The 6,365-nt window shown below is 38.4% G+C and overlaps 1 pseudogene; it reads left to right on the top strand.

The window, feature by feature from the left end:
* Window positions 1-1,120: 1,120 nt before the first annotated feature.
* Window positions 1,121-5,014, top strand: LOC138174194 (uncharacterized; annotated as a pseudogene).
* Window positions 5,015-6,365: the final 1,351 nt, after the last annotated feature.

Below are 6,365 nucleotides of genomic sequence, written 5' to 3'. Positions count from 1 at the left end.
TTTTCAAGGGCCCTACATTTGAAGGAATGTCAAAGGTCTATTTTGTCTCATTCATAATTTTGCTCAGCCCAACTCGGCCTAAATTATACTCTGTACCAGGACCAATCACATTGTCATTATCCAACAATCTGAAGCAGTTTCCTCAATTGCCCCTCCAATTTGATAGTTCTACCTTTCTTATCTTGAGCCAGAGGATTAGGTGTGTTAGATTTGACTAAGGGAATTCCCCTATATGCCTGAAGAGACTTCAGGGTGATGACTCTGTACCAGAATCTTAACTACATCTTCCTATTCAAGGTGTGGACAAATCCCTTGAAGTCAATAAAGGCAGCAATGAGTTAACTGTGGATCAGATCATAAACTTCTTGAAAAATTCAGACTTAAATTGAAGAAAGTAGGGAATAGGGGAAGCCAGGTAGCACAGTGAGTAAGAGCACTGGCTCCAGTGTCGGGATGACCTGGGGATCAAATCCAGGCTCAGATACTTAGCACCACACCCAGAAATAAATGTCTGTGTAAACTTGAGCAAGTTACTTAACCCTGATCGCTTTAAAAAAAAATAAGAAAGTAGGGAATACCATCAGAACATATAGGTATGACCAAAAAAAAAAAACATAGCTTACAATTATGAGGAATACAATTAAGGGATTAGATATTTTAGAGGGTCTGAAGAATTATGGTCCGAGGTTCACAATATTACAAGAGGCAGCAACAAAAAATTTCAAAGAAAAAGAGCCATCTTTGGGGGGAGAGGGGGAAAGGGAGAGAGGAAGAAATTTACATGATAACTTTATTATATATCTTAAAAAATAGAAACTTGTACATAATAGATTTGCAGTTTCATATGCAATCATCTTTTTTGTTATAATTCGTTATGAAAATGCTTGATTTATTCCATAAATTAAAAGTAAAATTAATTTCAAAAAAGAAAATGAAGAGCAAAAAAGCAAAATGGCTGTCTGATGAGGCTTTACAAGTAGCTGAGGAAAGAAGGAAAGGCAAAGGGAAAAACATATCCAATTGAATACAGAATTACAGAGAAAAGGAAGGAGAGATATGAAAGGGTTTTTTTTTGTTTGCTTTTTAATAAGCTATACAAAAAATTGAAGAAAACAATAGAATGCAAAAGACAAAAGATATCTTCAAGAAAATTAGAGATACCAAGGGAACAATTTCACAGAGAAAAAAGGACATGATGAAAGACAAAAATGGCAGGGTCTTAACAGAAGTAGAAGAGATTAAGGAGAGGTGCCAAGAATACACAGAACTATACCAGAAAGATCTTAACATCACCAGCAAACACAATGATGTGGTTACTGATCTAGAACCACGTATCCTAGAAAATAAAGTTAAGTGGGCCTTAGGAAGCACTGCTAATAATACAGTTAGTGGAAGTAATAGAATTCCAGCTGAACTATCTAAAAACTTTTAGAAAAGATCATGCTATTTAAAGTGCCAGTATGCCAGCAAATTTGGAAAACCCAACAGTGGCCATGGGATTTGAATAGATTGATTTATGTCCAAATCTTAAAGAAGAGCAATGCCAAATAATGTTCAAATTACCAAACAATTGTGATGATTTCACATGTCAGTAAGATTATGCTTAAGATTCTGCAAGCTAGATGGCAGCCTTATGGGAACTGAGATTTCCAGAAGAGCAGGCTGATTTTCTTCTTTTTTTAAATTAAATTTTATGTTTAATTTTAGTTTGCATCATTCAATTCTACAAGATTTTGAGTTACAAATTTTCTCGCTGTATTTCCTCTACCCACGACCCCAAAACAGTGATCACACTGTATACCCCCTCCCCCAATTTGCTCTCTCCTTTATCCTCCCCCATTCCTCCTCTGACTTTCCGGTAAGGCAAGATGGATCTCCATACCCCAGTGCCTGTATATCTTATTTCCAAGTTACATGTAAAAAAAATTATATATATGTTTAAACATTTGATTTTAAAACTTTGAATTCCAGCTTCTTTCCTTTCTGCCCTCATCACCCAATGTTACTGGGAAGATAAGCAATTCAATATAGGTTGTACACTTCTAGCTATCCAAAACATTTCCATAGTAGATATATTGTGAAAGACTGACTATATTTCCCTCCATCCTATCCAATCCCCACTTGTTCTATTCTCTACTTTGACCCTGTCCCTTTTCAAAAGTGTGTGCTTCTGACTTCGCCCCCCCCCCTCAACCTGCACTCCCCTCCATCATCCCCATCTCATCCTCTTCCCTCCTACTGTCTTGTAGGGTGAGATACCCTATTTAATGTGTATGTCATCCCCTCCCTAAACCAAATTCAATGAGAGTAAGGTTGACCCATTCCCTTTTGCCTTCCTTTTCATCCCCTCCATTGTAACAGTTTTTCCTTACCTCTTCTATATGAGATAATTTACCCTGTTCTGTCTCTCCCCATCTCCTCTAATTATATTCCTCTCTCACCTTTCAATTTCACCTTTTAAGTACCATCTCTTCCTATTCAATTGGTCCTGTGCCCTCTGTGGATGTATACCTGTACACATATATACACACACTCACATATGTATTCATATGTCAATATACCCTCCTATATAGACATATCTATGTATGTACACACACACATATATATATATATATATTCATTTATATTCCTTTCAACTATTCCCATACTGAGAAAAGTTCCATAATTTATAATTATTTTCTTTCCATGTAGGAATGTAAATAGTTCAACTTTGATAAGTTCCTTATGATTTCTTTTCCCTGTTTACCTTCTCATGCTTCTCTTGCTTCTTGTATCTGAATGTCAAATTTTCTATTCAACTCTGTTTTTTTTTTGTCAAGAATGCTTGAAAGTCCTCTATTTCATTGAATAACCATATTTTCCCCTGAAACATGATACACAATTTTGCTGGGTAGGTGATTTTTGGTTTCAATCCCAGCTCCCCTGACCTCCAGAATATCATATTCCAAGCCCTTCGATTCCTCAGTGTAGAAGCTGCCAGGTCCTCTGTTATCCTGATTGTGTTTCCACAATATTCAATTTTTTTTCTTGACTGCTTGTAATATTTTCTCCTTGATCTGGGAATTCCGGAACCTAGCTATAATATTCCTAGGAGTTTTCTTTTGGGGATCTTTTTCAGGAGGTGATTGGTGGATTCTTTCAACCTCTATTTTTTCCCTCTTTCTAAAACATTAGGGCAATTTTCCTTGAGAATTTCTTGAAGGTTGATTTCTAGGTTTTTTTTTTAATAATGGCTTTCAGGTAGCCCAATAGTTTTTAAATTATCTCTCCTGGATCTATTTTCCAGGTCAGTGGTTTTTCCAATTAGATATTTCATATTGCCTTCTATTTTTTTTTCATTTGTTTGGATCTGTTTAATAGTATCTTGATTTCTCATAGTCACTAGCTTCCATTTGCTACAATCTAATTCTGAAGGAATGATTCTCTTCAGGGAGCTTTTGAGAATCTTTTTCTGTCAGGCAAATTTAGCTTTTTTTTTTTTGCCTTTTTTTGGGGGGAAGCAATTGGGGTTAAGTAACTTGCCCAAGGTCACACGGCTAGTATTTTTGTGTGGGTGTTGTGTCACAGGCTGGAACCGAACTGGGGTCCTCCCAACTCCGGGCCGATGCTTTTACTCACTGCACCACCTAGCCGCCCCAAAAATTCAGCTTTTTAAGGCATTCTTCTCCTCATTGGCCTTTTGAGCCTCCTTTGCCATTTGAATTACTCTATTTTTTAAGGTATTATTTTCTTCAGTCAAGTTGTTGACTCTCTTTTCATGATGTTCTTGAATCATTCTCATTTCTCTTCCCAATTTTTCCTCCACTTCCTTATTTGGTTTTCAAAATCCTTCTTAAACTCCTCTATGGCCTGTAAACAGTTCATATTTTTCTTGGAAACTTTTGGTGCAGGAGTTCTGACTTTGTTGAGTTCCTTCTGTTTCATGCTTTGATCCTTTTTGTTCCCCAAAAAGGAAACCAAAGTCGTATTGCTGTGCTTGCTTTGCTTCCTTTGCTTGCTCATGTTGCCACTCAATTACTTGACTTTTGAGCTTTTTGCCGCAGTAGAATTCTGCTTCCAGAGAAGAGAGCTTTGTCCCAAATTACTGGGGTTTTCACACCTGCTGGAGCTATTAGTTGGGTGCCCTCTCTGAAGCCTCCACATGCTCTGGCTCACTGGTCATACACCCCAGGACCTCCACCCTAGACAGCAATCTATATCCAAACAGGTTAAACCAAGAGTGATTACCCTTGGTTGCTTGGTCCCCCTACAATATGCAGACCAAGATCTCTGAAGCAGCCACATGGCTGTGGCTGCCACACCTCAGCTACTTGTCCCTCCAGGGCAGAGGTCAGATCACACTTTCTGTTCCCAAAGTCTACACTGACCTCTCACTTTGTTTTTGGCATTTATGGGTTGATAATTCTGAAAACCACCCCAGCTGCTGGTGATCCACTCTCCTGATGTCCCTCTAGCTGCAACTGGTTGGGCCACCCTGTAGCTAAGACCACAGGCTCATGTTGGGCTAGGCTCTGTTCCCAGCATGCTGTGATGGACTTTTCCTGTCCCCCTGCTGGGCTGTCTTCAGTGGGAGATTTGTTTCTCTCTGTCACTTTGTGAGTTCTGTATCCCTAAAGTTTGTCTAGAATCATTTTTTTTACATATTTGAGGTGGTTATGGGGGAAGTGCCGTGAGTTTTCTTGCTTCTATGCCATCATCTTGGCTCCACCCTGAGCAGGCTGATTTTCAAAGAGGCAAAGAAACTAGAGACCAAATTGCTGTTATTCACTGGATTACGGAAAAGGCGAGGGAATTACAGAAAAACATCTACTCCTGCTTCATTGGCTACACTAAAACCTTTTCCTATGTAGATGGCAGCAAAATGTGGCAAGTCCTCAAAGAGATGGAAGAACCACATTGTCTTACTTGTCTCCTACAGAAACCGTATTTGGAACAAGAAGCAACAGTGAGAACCAAACATAGAACAACTGGTTGGTTTAAGACTGGGAAAGGAGTACAAGGTTGTATATTGTAACCTTACTATTTAATATATATGCAGAGTACATTATACAAAATGCCAAGCTGGAAGAATCAAAAGCTGGAATTAAAATTGCTGGGAGAAATATCAACACTCTAAGATACACAGATGATACCACTCTGATGGCAGAAAGTGAAGAATTAAGAAGTCTCTTGAGAGTGAAAGAGGAGAGTGTAAAAGATGGTTTGATGCTTAACATAAAAAAAAACCTTAAGATCTTGGCAACTGGTCCCATCACTTCCTAGCACATGTAGAAGGGAGGAAAGCAGTGCCAGATTTTATATTCTTGGGCTCAAAGTTCACTGCAGATGGCGACCACAGCCATGAAATAAAAAAGACACTTGATCCTTGGAAGGAAAGCTATAGCAGATCTGGACAGCATACTAAAAGGCAGAGATATCAGCATGCTGACAAAGGTCCAGATATTTCAAGCTATGGCTTTTATAGTAGCAATGTATGGCTGAGAGAGTTGGACTATAAGAAAACTGAGTGCTATAGAATCAATGCTTTTGAATTGCAATGCTGGAGAAGATTTCTGAGTCCCTTGGACAACAAGGATATCAAATCAGTCAATACTTAAAGAAATTAATTCTGACTACTTATTGAAAGGTCAAATACTAAAGCTGAAGTTTAAATATATTAACCATATAATGAGAAGACAGGACTCATTGGAAAAGACCATGATGGAAAAATTAAGGGAAAAAGAAAAAAAGAAGATGGCAGAGGATGAGAGAGTGTCAAAGAAGCGATAAATAAACATCAAGAGATAGTGGAAGATAGAAGACCCTGACATGCTATACTCCCTGGGTCATGAAGAGTCAGACATAACTGAATGACTGAACAAACAAGTGAGTACAATGTATAAGGTGGTGGGTCTAGAGTCAGGAAGAACTGAGTTCAAATTTTGCTTCAGACAACTTACTAGGTATTTTACACTGGCCAAATCACTTAGTCTCTGTTTTCCTCAGTTTCTTCAACTGCAAAATGAGGATAATAATAGTACCTTCCTCATGGGATGGTTATGAGGATCAAGTAAGAAAATATTTGTAAAGTTCTTAACACTGAACCTAGCACATAGTAAGCATTTATTTAATGCTTATCCCTTTGAGCTTGCCATCTTCTTAAAGGATAAATGTCATTGATGAAGACTGAGTCACCTATAAATCAGGTGAGAAAAGACATCCTTTTTGTGCTGGCCTACAGAAAAGGAAACCAACATATCTTTTTGGCCCTACTTGCTCCATTTGCCCCTCTGGATTTCACTTGAACTAGATTGGGATCATGGGGTACTTACTCCCACAGGTTGCCTTAAGGGCAAGGCAGAGTAAATCCAGATGCAACATGCAGA

This window comes from Petaurus breviceps, unplaced genomic scaffold, assembly GCF_028583685.1.
Source record: "Petaurus breviceps papuanus isolate PSGF00001 unplaced genomic scaffold, PetGlider_PUasm1.0 688, whole genome shotgun sequence".
Classification (NCBI taxonomy): Eukaryota; Metazoa; Chordata; class Mammalia; order Diprotodontia; family Petauridae; genus Petaurus; species Petaurus breviceps.
This window is presented reverse-complemented; position numbering and strand designations above follow the sequence as displayed.